The sequence below is a fragment of the Salmo salar genome, chromosome ssa01 (assembly GCF_905237065.1).
Source record: "Salmo salar chromosome ssa01, Ssal_v3.1, whole genome shotgun sequence".
Lineage (NCBI taxonomy): Eukaryota > Metazoa > Chordata > Actinopteri > Salmoniformes > Salmonidae > Salmo > Salmo salar.
Window position 1 is genome coordinate 75396044 of NC_059442.1, and position 18988 is coordinate 75415031.

An 18988-nucleotide genomic window follows, 5' to 3' on the forward strand; every position below is an offset into this window, starting at 1 on the left:
TTTAATGCCTCCAACGTCATTTTAGAGAATTTCGCAGTACGTCCAACCGGCCTCACAACTGCAGACTGTGTATGGCGTTGTGTGGGCGAGTGGTTTGCTGATGTCAACGTTGTGAACAGAGTGCCCCATTGTGGCGGTGGGGTTAGGGTATGGGCAGGCATAAGCTATGGACAATGAACACAATTGCATTTTATCGATGGCAATTTGAACAGGAGAAAGGGTCAGACAGGGGGAGAGCATATTGCAGCACCCCTTGATATGGAGATGAGGCTTCTTAAAGGGTTCATCCTGTCAATGAAACAATGTCAAAGGCTAAAGCTTTTCTCAGACCCAATACTGTTGTGCGTGATTCACACTATAGCGCCAAACTGAGCTGTACTAGGCTGGCCTGGTTCTGCATCCACCATTGGAAGGACATCATAATCCAAGGTCGGTTATGCGTTTACAACCTAATCATTGAGGTTAGGGTTTGGGAGGGATAGCTAATCCTAGATCTATGGTTATGGGACATTTTTATTCAAAGTGTAATTAGCCACAACTCATTCAGGAAATTGATGTAGATAGTTTCCTGAATAAGTTGTCTCTGAGTAGAGATACAGTGGCTGGGAAACAGATTTCTGCACTCAAGACTCTCTCATTACAGGGTCTAGATCTTATCTGCAGATATAAGAACTCTGTTATACACTCTTGACCTCAACAACTTGTCATAGCAGTGTGTGTGTGTGTCTGTGAGAGAAATATAATCAAGCCGGTCTTAGGCAAGGGAAAAGGAAAGCATCCGTTAACCACTCACATCTTATAACGTGCTATCGTTACAAAATCAGTATTCCATTACCATGGAAAAGGTAGAACACTGCTCCAAATCTCACTTGTGGGAAAATTAGGAAAAGATCTAATGTTTCCATAAATGGATTCACATGGTTGATCCACACACACACACACACACACACACACACACTCCCCAGATGTAGACCATGGCCAGGCAGTCTGTTTCTAATAGTGCCAGAACAGCCCGGATGGTTGGACGGTACTGCTCAGGTCTGATCCTCCCAGTCTGGACTAAAGGCTTGGCTCTTGGGTTGCGTCTCAAATGAAAGCCTATAATGAGAGCCTATAGGCCCCAGTCATAAGTAGTGCACTATAAAGGGAATACGGTGCCATTTGGGACGCATCCTTGGTCTCTGGTTGATACTCCTCTAAAATATGTCCAACCTCCAGTGCAATGGTTTGTGACCGAAATGTGATACTCATGGTAACGATAGGTTAGATCAATAGGAAAACAATAGATCATTTACTTTGGTAACCTATGTAATTTATTAAGTGAGCTTTGTTATGAATATTTTCATATTGATTATTATTATGAGTTTATATGCTGTATTGTGTATGTGTGCTGCAGGGTTCATTTGCAAAGGCAATTGATATCAGTAAGCCAGGAGAGTTGCTGTGAAACGGGCTCACAAAGCTGCTATTCCAACCAATCAGATAAAGTAGGAAACATTCTCAATCGATTGAAATCCAGTTGAAGTTGAGTTATCTGTTGAGGATATACCACGGTATACAGCAAAACATTTGTTATGTGAGTGTGCTCTACTTCATTTTATGTTCATTTTAAATATAAACTGAATACAGTAGATTACTGTAAATTACATAGCATTGTGGGTAAAAAATACTACATAAAACAATATCAGTTCACTTATTGTGTTTGTGAATATTCAAACTAGAAAGCCATACAAAAAGCACACGGGCAACAAAATCAAAGCACATCCTCTGAAGCAAGAGAAAAAATATTATAAATGTAATATTTTATTACAATAGATTACAGTACCGGTAATGGTACCATCACTGGATTACAGTAACAGCAAACACCATAAAACATATTTTCTTCCCGTAACTTACTGGCAGCCAAGTTACTGTAAAACAACAATAGATTTTTGGGAATTGTTTTTAATATCTCTGTTTTTGATTTAAAGATAAATAACAAAGATAAATAACATGCATGTTTCTAAACTAATCCAGTTAGTTAGATTTTTTGCACCTGTTACTGAAAGGGTTGTTCCAGTGACTCGATGTGTAAGTATTCACCTTACAATGTTCCTAACCCTAACAGTCATTCTAAATGCAGGTTGCGGGTGAATAAATTCCAACTGTTGGATATCCTAACTCTGGCTGGATTTCAATAGGAATTACATATCACTTTGCAAGTCAGCATTATGTGACTTGCAGGTAGGGTTGCAAAATTCTGATAACTTTTCCAAAATTCCCAGGTTTTCTGTGAAAACATCTGATAATTTTGGGAAAGTTACTGGAATTTTCAAACCCTACTTGCAGGCCTGATGTGGACTGTAAACATGTTTCAAGCCACTGTATTAGGGTAAAACTCGGCCCTCAAAATAAGGCCTTATGGAATACATATTGTATTGAGTTAAATAATGTCATTTTAATGATAACATATTCGCTTAGGATCTCACTTGGTGAAGGCCACAGGACTGAACATGGATGAATGCAACAACCGTGTCTTTAAAAAATATATATTTCACCTTTATTTAACCAGGTAGGCCAGTTGAGAACAAGTTCTCATTTACAACTGCGACCTGGCCAAGATAAAGCAAAGCAGTGTGACACAAACAACAACACAGTTACACATGGAATAAACAAACTTACAGTCAATAACAATAGAAAAGTCCATATACAGTGTGTGCAAATGAAGTAAGATTAGGGAGGTAAGGCAATAAATAGGCCGTAGTGGCAAAATAATTACAATTTCGCAAATAAAGTGATAGACGTGTAGAAGATGAATGTGCAAGTAGAGATACTTGGGTGCAAAGGAGCAAATAAAAAATATATAAATAAAATAAATAACAATATGGGGATGAGGTAGTTGGATGGGCTATTTACATATGGGCTATGTACGGGTGCAATGATCTGTAAGCTTCAGATGCTTAAAGTTGATGCTTAAAATTAGTGAGGGAGATATGAGTCTCCAGCTTCAGTGATTTTTGCAATTCGTTCCAGTCATTGGCAGCAGAGAACTGGAAGGAAAGGCGGCCAAAGGAGGAATTGGCTTTGGAGGTGACCAGTGAAATATACCTGCTGGAGAATGTGCTACGGGTGGGTGCTGCTATGGTGATCAGTGAGCTGAGATAAGGCGGGGCTTTACCTAGCAAAGACTTATAGATGACCTGGAGCCAGTGGGTTTGGCGACGAATATGAAGCGAGGGCCAGCCACGAGAGCATACAGGTCGCAGTGGTGGGAAGTATATGGGGCATTGGTGACAAAACAGATGGCACTGTGATAGACTGCATCCAATTTGCAGAGTAGAGTGTTGGAGGCTATTTTGTAAATGACATCGCCGAATTCAAGGATCGGTAGGATAGTCAGTTTTTCGAGGGTATGTTTGGCAGCATGAGTGAAGGATGCTTTGTTTGCGAAATAGGAAGCCGATTCTAGATTTAATTTTGGATTGGAGATATTTAATATGGGTCTGGAAGGAGAGTTTACAGTCTAACCAGACACCTAGGTACAGTGAGGGAATAAAGTATTTGAGCCCCTGCTTTTGTACGTTTGCCCACTGACAAAGAAATGATCAGTCTATCATTTTAATGGTAGGTTTATTTGAACAGTGAGAGACAGAATAACAACAAAAAAATCCAGAAAAACCCATGTCAAAAATGTTATAAATTGATTTGCATTTTAATGAGGGAAATAAATATTTGACCCCCTCTCAATCAGAAAGATTTTTGGCTCCCAGGTGTCTTTTATGCAGGTAACGAGCTGAGATTAGGAGCACACTCTTAAAGGGAGTGCTCCTAATCTCAGCTTGTTACCTGTATAAAAGACACCTGTCCACAGAAGCAATCAATCAATTAGATTCCAAACTCTCCACCATGGCCAAGACCAAAGAGCTCTCCAAGGATGTCAGGGACAAGATTGTAGACCTACACAAGGCTGGAATGGGCTACAAGACCATCGCCAAGCAGCTTGGTGAGAAGGTGACAACAGTCGGTGCGATTATTCGCAAATGGAAGAAACACAAAAGAACTGTCAATCTCCCTCGGCCTGGGGCTCCATGCAAGATCTCACCTCGTGGAGTTGCAATGATCATGAGAACGGTGAGGAATCAGCCCAGAACTACATGGGAGGATCTTGTCAATTATCTCAAGGCAGCTGGGACCATAGTCACCAAGAAAACAATTGGTAACACACTACGCCGTGAAGGACTGAAATCCTGCAGCGCCCGCAAGGTCCCCCTGCTCAAGAAAGCACATATACATGCCCGTCTGAAGTTTGCCAATGAACATCTGAATGATTCATAGGACAACTGGGTGAAAGTGTTGTGGTCAGATGAGACCAAAATGGAGCTCTTTGGCATCAACTCAACTCACCGTGTTTGGAGGAGGAATGCTGCCTATGACCCCAAGAAACCATCCCCACCGTCAAACATGGAGGTCGAAACATTATGCTTTGGGTGTGTTTTTCTGCTAAGGGTACAGGACAACTTCACTGCATCAAAGGGACGATGGAAGGGGCCATGTACCGTCAAATCTTGGGTGAGAACCTCCTTCCCTCAGCCAGGGCATTGAAAATGGGTTGTGGATGGGTATTCCAGCATGACAATGACCCAAAACACACGGCCAAGGCAACAAAGGAGTGGCTCAAGAAGAAGCACATTAAGGTCCTGGAGTGGCCTAGCCAGTCTCCAGACCTTAATCCCATAGAAAATCTGTGGAGGGAGCTGAAGGTTCGAGTTGCCAAACGTCAGCCTCGAAACCTTAATGACTTGGAGAAGATCTGCAAAGAGGAGTGGGACAAAATCCCTCCTGAGATGTATGCAAACCTGGTGGCCAACTACAAGAAACGTCTGACCTCTGTGATTGCCAACAAGGGTTTTGCCACCAAGTACTAAGTCATGTTTTGCAGAGGGGTAAAATACTTATTTCCCTCATTAAAATGCAAATAATTTCATAACATTTTTGACATGTGTTTTTCTGGATTTTTTTGTTGTTATTCTGTCTCTCACTGTTCAAATAAACCTACCGTTAAAATTATAGACTGATCATTTCTTTGTCAGTGGGCAAACGTACAAAATTAGCAGGGGATCAAATACGTTTTTCCCTCTGTATTTGTAGTTGTCCACATATTCTAAGTCAGAACCGTCCAGAGTAGTGATGCTAGGCGGGCGGGCAGGTGTGGGCAGCAATTGGTTGAAGAGCATGCATTTCGTTTTACTTGCATTTAAGAGCAGCTGGAGGCCACGGAAGGAGAGTTGTATGGCATTGAAGCTCATCTGGAGGTAAGTTAGCACAGTGTCCAAAGAAGGGCAAGAAGTATACAGAATGGTGTCGTCTGCGTAGAGGTGGATCAGAGAATCACCATCCGCAAGAGTGACATCATTGATGTATACAGAGAAAAGAATCTGCCCAAGAATTGAACCCTGTGGCACCCCCATAGAGACTGCCAGAGGTCCGGACAACAGGCCCTCCGATTTGACACACTAAACTCTATCTGAGAAGTAGTTGGTGAACCATGTCTCAGTCACTAACATGGGTGGTAACTCTACAATTCATTCGAAAGGCAAGTCACTCTGGGGAAATATGCTAAATGCTTTACAGTAAAAGTATCTTACCGTAAAATGACTAAAGTAGAACAATCTTTACTGTAAATCAATTACAGTAACAATATTGGATACTGTAAAATATGGTATGTTAACATACTGTTATTTTTTAGGTGGCGTATGGAAGACACACAGAAAATGCTTACGCACAAAAATCATCTGATTTATAACACAGTGCGCACGCACATCCCATGCCGGTTTCCCTTTATAAATCACAATCAACTCGAAATTTGGCACACGTGAGCGAGCGTCTTGTCCCACCCTTTTAACGCTCATAATTGCCTATAAATAGTCAGTGAAACACCCCTAATTAATATTCATCCATATTGACTGCATGACGACAATGACGGCAAATCCCGACAGAAAGGCTAAAAAAAACTACATTTCACCCAGTGTGAAATGGAAGTTCTTGCTGCTGTTGAAGCAAGAAAAAATATATTGTTTGGTGGACATGTGGGCATTACAAATGCCAAAAAGGCGTTAGAGTGGCAGCATATGGCGGATGCTGTGAATGCTGCTGGCTCAGAAGGTCGGACCCTCTCAGAAATAAAAAAAGAAGTGGTCCGACATAAAAGTAGAGGCCAAAAGGCTCATAGCCTTACACACACAAAGTGTTTGTGCCACGGACAGTGACTTCCTCATTATTGTCCACCTCCCCACAGAAGTGGCACAGTTGGCTCAGGTCATCTAGCAAAACATAATGTCAAGTAGTCTATTCATCTTTACATGTATTTTCCTGAGCGATCTGGGAAAAAGGGAATAGTATAGCTTTCTAGTAACAGAAATATTTAAATACATTGACCAGCACAAAAACATCCTGTGGCAGACTGCAATAGCATCGAATAGTCCCCACGGTATGCAACTGTTCAGGGAAGTCAGGAACCAATACACGCAGTCAATCAGGAAAGCAAAGGCTAGCTTTTTCAAACAAAAATGTGCATCCTGTAGCTCTAACTTCAAAACGTTTTGGGACACTGTAAAGTCCATGGAGAACAAGAGCACCTCCTCCCAGCTGCCCACTGCACTGAGGCTAGGTAACACTGTCACCACCGATAAATCCATGATAATCGAACATTTCAATAAGCATTTTTCTACGGCTGGCCATGCTTTCCTCCTGGTTACCCCAACTCCGGCCAACAGCTCCGCAGCCACCGCAGCTACTTGCCCGAGCCTCCCCAGCTTCTCCTTCACCCAAATCCAGATAGCAGATGTTCTGAAAGAGCTGCAAAACCTGGACTCGTACAAATCAGCTGGGCTAGACAATCTGGACCCTCTCTTTCTAAAATTATCCGCCGCCATTGTTGCAACCCCTATTACCAGTCTGTTCAACCTCTCTTTTGTATCTTCCGAGATCCCTAAAGATTAGAAAGCTGCAGCGGTCATCCCCCTCTTCAAAGGGGGTGACACTCTAGACCCAAACTGTTACGGACCTACAGTGCCTTGCGAAAGTATTCGGCCCCCTTGAACTTTTCGACCTTTTGCCACATTTCAGGCTTCAAACATAAAGATAAAAACTGTATTTTTTTGTGAAGAATCAACAACAAGTGGGACACAATTATGAAGTGGAATGAAATTTATTGGATATTTCAAACTTTTTTAACAAATAAAAAACTGAAAAATTGGGCGTGCAAAATTATTCAGCCCCCTTAAGTTAATACTTTGTAGCGCCACCTTTTGCTGCGATTACAGCTGTAAGTCGCTTGGGGTATGTCTCTATCAGTTTTGCACATCGAGAGACTGAAATTTTTGCCCATTCCTCCTTTCAAAACAGCTCGAGCTCAGTGAGGTTGGATGGAGAGCGTTTGTGAACAGCAGTTTTCAGTTCTTTCCACAGATTCTCGATTGGATTCAGGTCTGGACTTTGACTTGGCCATTCTAACACCTGGATATGTTTATTTGTGAACCATTCCATTGTAGATTTTGCTTTATTTTTTGGATCATTGTCTTGTTGGAAGACAAATCTCTGTCCCAGTCTCAGGTCTTTTGCAGACTCCATCAGGTTTTCTTCCAGAATGGTCCTGTATTTGGCTCCATCCATCTTCCCATCAATTTTAACCATATTCCCTGCCCCTGCTGAAGAAAAGCAGGCCCAAACCATGATGCTGCCACCACCATGTTTGACAGTGGGGATGGTGTGTTCGGGGTGATGAGCTGTGTTGCTTTTACGCCAAACATAATGGTTTGCAATGTTGCCAAAAAGTTCGATTTTGGTTTCATCTGACCAGAGCACCTTCTTCCACATGTTTGGTGTGTCTCCCAGGTGGTTTGTGGCAAACTTTAAATGACACTTTTTATGAATATCTTTAAGAAATGGCTTTCTTCTTGCCACTCTTCCATAAAGGCCAGATTTGTGCAGCATACGACTGATTGTTGTCCTATGGACAGAGTCTCCCACCTCAGCTGTAGATCTCTGCAGTTCATCCAGAGTGATCATGGGCCTCTTGGCTGCATCTCTGATCAGTCTTCTCCTTGTATGAGCTGAAAGTTTAGAGGGACGGCCGGGTCTTCGTAGATTTGCAGTGGTCTGATACTCCTTCCATTTCAATATTATCGCTTGCACAGTGCTCCTTGGGATGTTTAAAGCTTGGGAAATCTTTTTGTATCCAAATCCGGCTTTAAACTTCTCCACAACAGTATCTCGGACCTGCCTGGTGTGTTCCTTGTTCTTCATGATGCTCTCTGCGCTTTAAACGGACCTCTGAGACTATCACAGAGCAGGTGCATTTATACGGAGACTTGATTACACACAGGTGGATTCTATTTATCATCATTAGTCATTTAGGTCAACATTGGATCATTCAGAGATCCTCACTGAACTACTGGAGATAGTTTGCTGCACTGAAAGTAAAGGGGCTGAATAATTTTGCACGCCCAATTTTTCCATTTTTTATTTGTTAAAAAAGTTTGAAATATCCAATACATTTCGTTCCACTTCATGATTGTGTCCCACTTGTTGTTGATTCTTCAAAAAAAATTACAGTTTTATATCTTTATGTTTGAAGCCTGAAATGTGGCAAAAGGTAGAAAAGTTCAAGGGGGGCGAATACTTTCGCAAGGCACTGTATATCTATCCTGCCCTACTTTCTTCGAAAGACAAGTTAATAAACAGATCACTGACCATTTCGAATCCCACCGTACCTTCTCCGCTGTGCAATCTGGTTTCCGAGCTGGTCATGGGTGCACCTCAGCCACGCTCAAGGTACTAAATGATATCATAACCGCCATCGATAAAAGACAGTACTGTGCAGTCGTCTTCATCGACCTGGCCAAGGCTTTCGACTCTGTCAATCACCGTATTCTTATCGACTCAATAGCCTTGGTTTCTCAAATGACTGCCTCGCCTGGTTCACCAACTACTTCGCAGACAGAGTTCAGTGTGTCAAATCGGAGGGCCTGTTGTCCGGACTTCTGGCAGTCTCTATGGGGGTGCCACAGGGTTCAATTCTCGGGCCGACTCTCTTCTCTGTATTCATCAACGATGACGCTCTTGCTGCGGGTGATTCCCTGATCCACCTCTACGCAGACGACACCATTCTATATACATCTGGCCCTTCTTTGAACACTGTATTAACTAACCTCCAAACAAGCTTCAATGCCATGCAACACTCCTTCCGTGGCCTCCAACTGCTCTTAAACGCTAGTAAAACCAAATGCATGCTCTTCAACCGTTCGCTGTCCACACCCGCCCGCCCGACTAGCATCACTACTCTGGACGGTTCTGACCTAGAATACATGGACAACTACAAATACCTAGGTGTCTGGCAAGACTGTAAACTCTCCTTCCAGACTCATATTAAACATCTCCAATCCAAAATTAAATCTAGAATCGTCTTTCTATTTCGCAACAAAGCATCCTTCACTCACGCCACCAAACTTACCCTAGTAAAACTGACTATCCTACCGATCCTCGACTTTGGCGATGTCATCTACAAAATAGCTTCCAATACTTTACTCAGCCAGCTGGATGCAGTCTATCACAGTGCCATCCGTTTTGTTACCAAAGCCCCTTATACCACCCACCACTGCGACTTGTATGCTCTAGTCGGCTGGCCCTCGCTACATATTCGTCGCCAGACCCACTGGTTCCAGGTCATCTATAAGTCTATGCTAGGTAAAGCTCCGCCTTATCTCAGCTCACTGGTCACGATAACAACACCCACCCGTAGCACGCGCTCCAGCAGGTATATCTCACTGGTCATCCCCAAAGCCAACACCCCCTTTGGCCGCCTTTCCTTCCAGTTCTCTGCTGTTAATGACTGGAACGAATTGCAAAAATCGCTGAAGCTGGAGACGTACATTTCCCTCACTAACTTTAAACATCAGTTATCTGAGCAGCTAACCAATCGCTGCAGCTGTACATTGTCCACCCAATCTACCTACCTCATCCCCATATTGTTTTTATTCACTTTGCTGCTCTTTTGCACACCAGTATCACTACTTACACACCATCATCTGATCATAATCATCTGCTCATCTATCACTCCAGTGTTAATCTGCTAAATTGTAATTACTTTGCTACTATGGCCTATTTATTGCATTACCTCCTCATGCCATTTGCACACACTGTATATAGACTTTCTTTTTTTCTATTGTGTTATTGACTGTATGCTTGTTTATTCCATGTGTAACTCTGTGTTGTTGTTTGTGTCGCACTGCTTTGCTTTATCTTGGCCATGTCGCAGTTGTAAATGAGAACTTGTTCTCAACTAGCTTACCTGGTTGTGATATTAAAAAAAGTGATATTAAAAAAATATACATAAACATGTGTTTTAGTGGCCGTCTAGTCAGAAGTTGGATCAAAGATAACCTTGAAAGATCCATATAAATGTTTATTTATCAAACATTATATTCAATTAGAAATTGAACATACCAGTGTTTTGGAGGAGAGTTACTGCTATTTCTTCTCTCATGATGTTACCATCTTTGTCCGTATTTGAAAAGACAATCGACTCCTCCTTCAGAACACATTTAGCAAACTGGGTACATTTTTTTATGGGCATTTCAGTTTTCCCCAACAAAATTATGTTACACTGAAGATTCTAATTCGCAAGTATACAACGACACAGCTATAATATAATTTGACAGTTCTGTTTTGCCTTTTAGTCAGTATACTTTCAGTAGGTTAATTGTACATTACTTATACTCTCATACTTACTTTCAAGGCAAAGACCCCACAAGAAGTAACATCTTGTTGGCATGGGTGAGGAAGGGTACCACACACCCATCTGGAGATATTAAACACCTTCTCCCTCAGGAATGATCTGAACATATATGTTAATAAAAGTACAGCATTTTGAAACACTTTATTGATAAAGTGTAGCGATTAATACAATATAGAGATTCATAGAGGGGAATCTGAGAATGCAGGGATTCCAGCAGGGTGTGAGTTGAAGTAGTCAATAATTTCTATTATTATTATCATTATTTTGTTTTGTGGTTGAGGGGTGGTGGGAGGTTTACGGGGATGGTGGAGTTGCTGGGGGTGTCCTATTGAGGGCGAAGGGACATATTGGGGAGGGGATTCTTCATGGAGGAACATTCAGTCATAGTTTTGTTTATTGTATTATTATACATTTATTGAATTTTTTCGTATTTTTTTCTATTATTATGTCACGACTTCTGCCGAAGTCGATGCCCCTCCTTGTTCAAGTGGTGCTCGGCGGTCGACGTCACTGGTCTTCTAGCCATCACTGATCCATTTTTCATTATCCATTGGTTTTGTCTTGTTTTCACACACACCTGGTTCCAATCCCATTAATTACCTGTTGTGTATTTAACCATCTGTTTCCCCTCATGTCCTTGTCCGAGATTGTTTGTATGTTATTTTGTGTTGTGTATTTTGTAGTAGTGAGCTCCGGGAATTGTTGCCCATGTTATTTTATGTACATTTTGGTTTTGTAGTTTGTGGTTTGTTTATTGTTTTATTAAAACAACTCCAGTAATACCAAGTAGGTTTCTCCTGCGCCTGACTTCCCTGCCACCTACACACACAACGATGACAGAATCTTGGACCCAAGATATGAAGTCAGCAGGAGAGGGTACCCCGGACATAAAGGTGGAGGAGCGCGTCCAGGAGAATGAGGAGAAGCTTCACCATTTATGCACCGCCATGGATCGCGTTGTCCAGAATATGGACCGCTGGGAGAGACAGGGAGTTTTCCCAGCGCCTCCACCAGCCCAACCGGGGTCTATCCTGAGCGCCCCTTCTCAACCTGATCCCGGTGGCATCCGTCTCTCCATGCCTCAGGGGTACGACGGAAGTGCTGCCACCTGCCAGGGTTTCCTACTCAGATTAGACATTTTCCTGGCCATGGTCCACCCACTTCCATCTGACCGTGAGAAGAGTTTCGCCCTCGTTTCGTGCCTCACCGGGAGAGCCTGGAGTGGGCCAGCGCTGTGTGTGAAGGAGGAGATGCGGCGTTGGACCATTATGAGGAGTTCACCCGCCGTTTTTGGGCAGTCTTCGACTATCCACCCGAGGGCAGAGCGGTGGGTGAGTGCCTCTACCATCTGAGGCAGGAGACGAGGAGCGTCCAGGATTTTGCCCTGGAGTTCAGGACCCTGGCAGCCGGTGCGGGATGGAATCACAGGGCCCTGATCGACCATTACCGCTGCAGTCTGCGTGAGGACGTCCGTCGGGAGCTGGCCTGCAGAGACACCACCCTCACTTTCGACCAGCTGGTGGATCTGTCCATCCGGCTGGACAACCTGCTGGCTGATAGAGGACGTCCATATCGGGGTCTGGTGGTTCCATCCTCACACACTCCCTCTCCTATACCCAGGGAACTGGGAGAGGGGGTGCACAGGGAGACCGGAGGAGGTTCCCGCTCGCGCACCATCTGTGGCCGCAGAGGTCACACTGCTGGTCGGTGTCGGGTAGGTTCCTCTGGGAATCGAGGTAACAGGCAGGGTGCTCTGGCGCCACCCCAGGTGAGTAGGCACCATTCTCATCCAGAGCCCTCTGTTGCACTTATGTTTGTGTCTTACTTTTATTGATTTTTCCCCGCATTCCCAGCATAAGTAGATTAGTAGATTCAGGCGCTAGTAGATTCAGGCGCGGCTGGGAATTTCATTGATCACGCTTTTGCTCATAGTTTAGGGATCTCCATTGTACCCGTGGATGTGCCTTTCCCCGTTCACACCTTAGATAGTCGACCATTAGGGTCAGGGTTAATCAGGGAAGCCACAACTCCTTTGAGTATGGTGACGCAGGGGGGTCACAAGGAAAAAATTGCTATTTTCCTTATGGACACCCCACTTTTTCTTGGCCACAGAGGGCTCTCACGGGGTGGTCGCGAGAGTGCTCAGGTAGGTGTGTAGGGGTTTCCGTTGGTGCTACTATGGTGGAAAGTCCAGACCAAGTCTCCACCGTGCGCATTCCCCCTGAATATGCCGATTTGGCTCTCGCTTTCTGTAAAAAGAAGGCAACTCAATTACCACCCCATCGACAGGGGGATTGTGCGATAAATCTCATGGTAGACGCTGCACTTCCCAGGAGTCACGTGTATCCCCTGTCACAAGCGGAGACGGTTGCTACGGAGACATATAACTTCGAATCCCTGCGTCAGGGGTACATTCGGCCCTCCATTTCACCCGTCTCCTCGAGTTTCTTTTTTGTGAAGAAGGAAGGATGGAGGTCTGCGCCCATGCATTGATTATCGAGGTCTCAATAAAATCACGGTGGGTTACAGTTACCCGCTACCTCTGATCGCCCCGGCAATTGAGTTAATGCACAGGGCGTGCTTCTTCACTAAACTGGATCTCAGGAGTGCGTACAACCTGGTGCGTATTCGAGATGGAGACGAGTGGAAGACAGCATTTAGTACCACCTCAGAGCATTATGAGTACCTCGTCATGCCGTACGGGTTGAAGAATGCTCCATCAGTCTTCCAATCTTTTGTAGATGAGATTTTCAGGGACCTGCACGGGCAGGGTGTAGTGGTGTACATCGATGACATTCTGATTTACTCTGCTACACGCGCCGAGCATGTGTCCCTGGTGCGCAAAGTGCTTGGTCGCCTGTTGGAGCATGACCTGTATGTCAAGGCTGAGAAATGCCTGCTCTTTCAACAGTCCGTCTAATTCTTAGGATATCGCCTATCCACGGCAGGAGTGGAGATGGAGTGGCCGCATTGCAGCCGTGCGTAATTGGCCGACTCCCACCACGGTGAAGGAGGTGCAGCGATTTTTAAGGTTTGCCAATTACTACCGGAGGTTTATCTGGGGTTTTGGTCAAGTAGCTGCTCCCATTACCTCACTGCTGAAGGGGGGTCCGGTGCGCTTGCAGTGGTCGGCTGGGGCGGACAGGGCTTTTAGGAAACTGAAGGCTCTGTTTACCTCGGTTCCTGTGTTGGCTCATCCGGATCCGTCTTTGCAATTCATAGTGGAGGTGGACGCATCTGAGGCTGGGATAGGAGCTGTGTTCTCTCAGTGTTCGGGTACGCCACGTAAGCTCCGCCCCTGTGCCTTCTTCTCTAAGAGGCTCAGTCCGGCGGAGCAAAACTATGATGTGGGGGACCGGCAGCTGTTGGCTATCGTCAAGGCCTTGAAGGCGTGGAGACATTGGCTTGAGGGGGCTAAACACCCTTTTCTCATCTGGACTGACCACCACAATCTGGAGTACATCCGGGAGGCGAGGAGACTGAATCCTCGCCAGGCAAGGTGGGCCATGTTTTTCACCCGTTTTGTGTTTGCCCTCTCTTACAGACCAGGTTCCCAGAACGTTAAGGCAGACGCACTGTCCCAGCAGTATGACACAGAGGAGCGGTCCATGGATCCCACTCCCATCATCACAGCCTTTTCTTTAGTGGCACCGGTAGTATGGGAGCTGGACGCGGGCATTGAGCGGGCATCACGTGCAGAGCCCGTTCCCCCTCAGTGTCCAGCTGGGCGTCTGTATGTTCCGTCTGCTGTCCGCGACCGATTGATCTACTGGGCTCACACGTTACCCTCCTCTGGTCATCCTGGGATTGGTCGGACGGTGCGCTGTCTTAGTGGGAGGTACTGGTGGCCCACCTTAGCTAAGGACGTGAGGGTTTATGTTTCCTCCTGCTCAGTGTGCGCCCAGTGCAAGGCTCCTAGACACCTACCCAGAGGTAAGTTACAACCCTTACCCGTTCCACAACGGCCATGGTCGCACTTGTCGGTGGATTTTATAACAGATCTTCCACTTTCACAAGGTAACACCACGATCCTGGTCGTTGTGGATTGCTTTTCTAAATCCTGTCGTCTCCTCCCTTTGCCCGGTCTCCCTACAGCCCTACAAACTGCCGAGGCTCTGTTTACACACGTCTTTCGGCACTACGGGGTGCCTGAGGATAGAGTGTCTGATCGGGGTCCCCAGTTCACGTCAAGGGTCTGGAAGGCGTTCATGGAACGTCTGGAGGTCTCGGTCAGCCTTACCTCGGGTTTTCACCCTGAGAGTAACGGGCAGGTGGAGAGAGTGAACCAGGATGTGGGTAGGTTTCTGAGGTCTTATTGCTAGGACCGGCCGGGGGAGTGGGCTGCGTTCGTGCCTTGGGCAGAGATGGCTCAGAACTCGCTCCGCCACTCCTCCACTAACCTCTCTCCCTTTCAGTGTGTGTTAGGGTATCAGCCGGTTCTGGCCCCTTGGCATCAGAGTCAGACCGAGGCTCCTGCGGTGGACCACTGGTTCCGGCACGCGGAGGAGACGCCGCTCACCTCCACCTTCAGCGCGCCGTACGACACCAGAAAGTTGGCGCAGACCGTCACCGCTGTGAGGCCCCGGTGTTCGCACCGGAAGACAGGGTCTGGCTCTCAACTAGAAACCTGCCCTCCACCTGCCCTGCCGGAAGCTGAGTCCGCGGTTTGTGGGGCCGTTTAAAGTCCTGAGGAGAGTGAACGAGGTATGTTATAGGTTAAAGCTTCCCCCCAATTACCGCATTAACCCCTCGTTCCATGTGTCTCTCCTCAGGCCGGTCGTGGCTGGCCCGCTCCAGGAGGCTGAGGTGCGGGAAGTTCCTCCGCCCCCTCTGGACATTGAGGGGGCCCCGGCGTACTCCATTCGATCCATCCTGGAATCGAGACGTCGGGCGAGGGGTCTTCAGTACCTCGTGGACTGGGAGGGGTACGGTCCGGAGGAGAGATGCTGGGATCCGGTGGAGGATGTTAGATCCTTCCCTGCTGCGAGAGTTCCATCGTCTCCGTCCGGATCGCCCTGCACCTCGTCCTCCGGGTCGTCCCCGAGGCCGGTGTCGACGCGCTGCTGGAGCCGCGCATCAGGGGGGGTACTGTCACGACTTCTGCCGAAGTCGATGCCCCTCCTTGTTCGAGTGGTGCTCGGCGGTCGACGTCACTGGTCTTCTAGCCATCACTGATCCATTTTTCATTGTCCATTGGTTTTGTCTTGTTTTCACACACAACTGGTTCCAATCCCATTCATTACCTGTTGTGTATTTAACCCTCTGTTTCCCCTCATGTCCTTGTCCGAGATTGTTTGTATGTTATTTTGTGTTGTGTATTTTGTAGTAGTGAGCTACGGGTATTGTTGCCCATGTTATTTTATGTACATTTTGGTTTTGGAGTTCGTTGTTTGTTTATTATTTTATTAAAACAACTCCAGTAATACCAAGTTGGTTTCTCCTGCGCCTGACTTCCCTGCCACCTACACACACGACGATGACATATTATAACAGTTTACTGTGATTATTGATATGCACTCATGTTGACTTATATATTTGAACTTTCTTTTTCGCCCAGAGTACAAATTGTTATTATTATTTTATTATTACTACGGTACCTACATTCTTAAAAACGAAAACAGAAAAAGTGTAAAAAATGTAGGAAAAGCCATAAGAGTGGCACACATCAGAGTCAAATACTTTCTGTGGTACACATCAGAGTCAAATACTTTCTGTGGCACACATCAGAATCAAATACTTTCTGTGGCACACATCAGAGTCAAATACTTTCTATAGAACAAACTTCACGTCAGAATAGGCAACCGAAATTAATAATTAATGTATGTGTTTTATCTTAAACATAGAGGAGGGAGTAAAATGTAGGCAAGCAATAAACATTTCAGAACAACTACTAGTCGAATTAGTTCAAGATGACGAATTTTGGCAAAGAGATTTATTTATAGACTAATACACCTGAAACAAATAGCCAAACTGAAAACTGCAGACATGACATTACTAGTGCCTCCCCCGCGATCAAAATGACATACATTTTTTTAATGAAATGCAGCCTAATTGATCAGAAAACTATACTAGCAAGCAAGTCGCAGCAATGAAGATTTGAGTGCGTGCGCATTCACGTGAAGGGGGGGGGGGGGTTCTGGCAGGGGGGAGCTTTTCGGCACAACACCTGTTCATAAGCCACTCATCATCTTTGGCCAGTAAAATTCACACTCTCCGAATTCTTCCATTCGCCAAATCTTCCAACAGTGCCAAAGCAGCCATTGTGCATCGTTACGCATTGTAATTATACCCACCCATTTGATTGTTAAAGCTACCTAAATGCGTAACACCTTCAGCTGTGGTAATTACCATGATTGTAACTGACAATGATAGGGCCATTATCACATTGAGAGTTCTGCGCAACGAACATGTGATAACAATATATGAAACTGTGCACTCGTATCTTCCCGCCTGAGGCATCGAAACGGCATCAGTTTAAACGTCATTTGTCTTACTGTTCACTTTATTATTTATGAGAATACATTTCATAACATGCAAGTATTGTTTAATAATTACAGATCCAATTAAAATTTGAATCCCGATTAAACTGTACAACATATTTGAGGGGTTCTTTTAAAAAAACAGATTTCTCCGTATGTATTTCTTATCCTAAATCATGTTTTTTGTGTGTTTTTTTTGTGTGAACTGGGAACTCTTCATATATAATACGTGAGTGGTAATATTTAGATACATTTTACACAATGGTATCAATTTCAAAGCGTTTCTCGAGTTTCATCCTTCTGCCATCTGAGTCGCAGTTTCTCATTTCTCCAGTTTATGTGCATACCTATCGGTCAAAGTCCACAAATTCTCCCGTGAAGTTTGTTTTTCATAAATCCCAAAGTTTGCTTAGAAAGTGGCATACGGCTTCTTTTGTACCTACGCAACCTTTATAAATGAGCCCCCTGGAAAGGAGAAGTGGATCACAAGTGCATTCACTTTACTGGAAACAAACTGCCTTGGCTGTCGAGAAGCAGTGACTTGAATCTTTGAGTTCTCCCCTTGCCTCCTCTTGTCCTTTTCTCTCATTGTTTCCTCTCCTCATCTTGTCTTCTTGTCTCTGCTTGTCCCCTTCTCTTGTCTCCTCTTGTCTACTCTCCTTCATCCACACTGATGTGAAAGATCTGGACTATTCTGTTGTACCTCAATTTTGGCCCAGGTTTTCTGCGCAACTCGAGATCATGCTAACCCACTGAGCTAAAGCCAAGGGGTCATCTCTGAGTGGGAGCTAACACAAGCAGCACAATGGTCAGGTGTGGGACAAAGGTTACTCACCATCCCAGCATAGTTCACAGAACCAGCTCCTCTAGAGCAGGAGGAAAGTAAGGTGCTCCTTGTGGTAGACCTCAGACACAGTGGCCTTTAGAAGACATTAGCAGTTACAGTGGACCACAGTCTCAAATCCTTCCTTCACTCACACATATGCAAGCGCACACACACACATCTCATCTCCTGTCCCTGCCTAATATCCTTCTCCTGTATGCAGAGCTTAACTCTGGCCAGGGACTTGAAAAGGGTATCCCTATTTCTCCACCCCTTTCCCCTCCATAAGAGAACATTCTTGTGGAGGTGACATTACCTTATTGATTATGATTGGGCAAAAAAACATATATCAGATGGTTATAAGACATTATAAAGGGGTTATGCATGCTCACCAGAAGTCTTATAATGTATTATCTGCATTATAATTCCTTATACCTGTAGGCTTTCAGTAAATTGTTATCAATTGGTGTTACTCTTCTTGTTATTGTTGAGTAGGATTCTGTAGTTATATCATTGCACTTTCAAATTCCCTCCAACTTTGGGAAGTGCTTTGGGAAGAAAATGTAACAATAGCAGCCCAAAATTATTCTTCATTGTAGTGTTTTGATCATACATCTCAAAAGACAAGCAAGTCTATTCCAGGAAATAAAGCAATACATGCAATGTTTGACATCAAGTCAATAGCCGGCTAAATGAAGTCAATAGAATCGACAAGTGTTCCCAGGTTTGCCAAGGCGAGGCACAGAGGAGTGCTTGACTGGAGTAGGCCACAGACGGCCATGATTGATTTAACTGGTCTAAGTGCCGAAGGACAAAATACTGTCAATGAGTCTCCATTAACGTCAGAAAAACATACAGTAATATGTCTATTTTGCACTTTGTGTTATGATTTATGTACCATCCCCAGAGTCC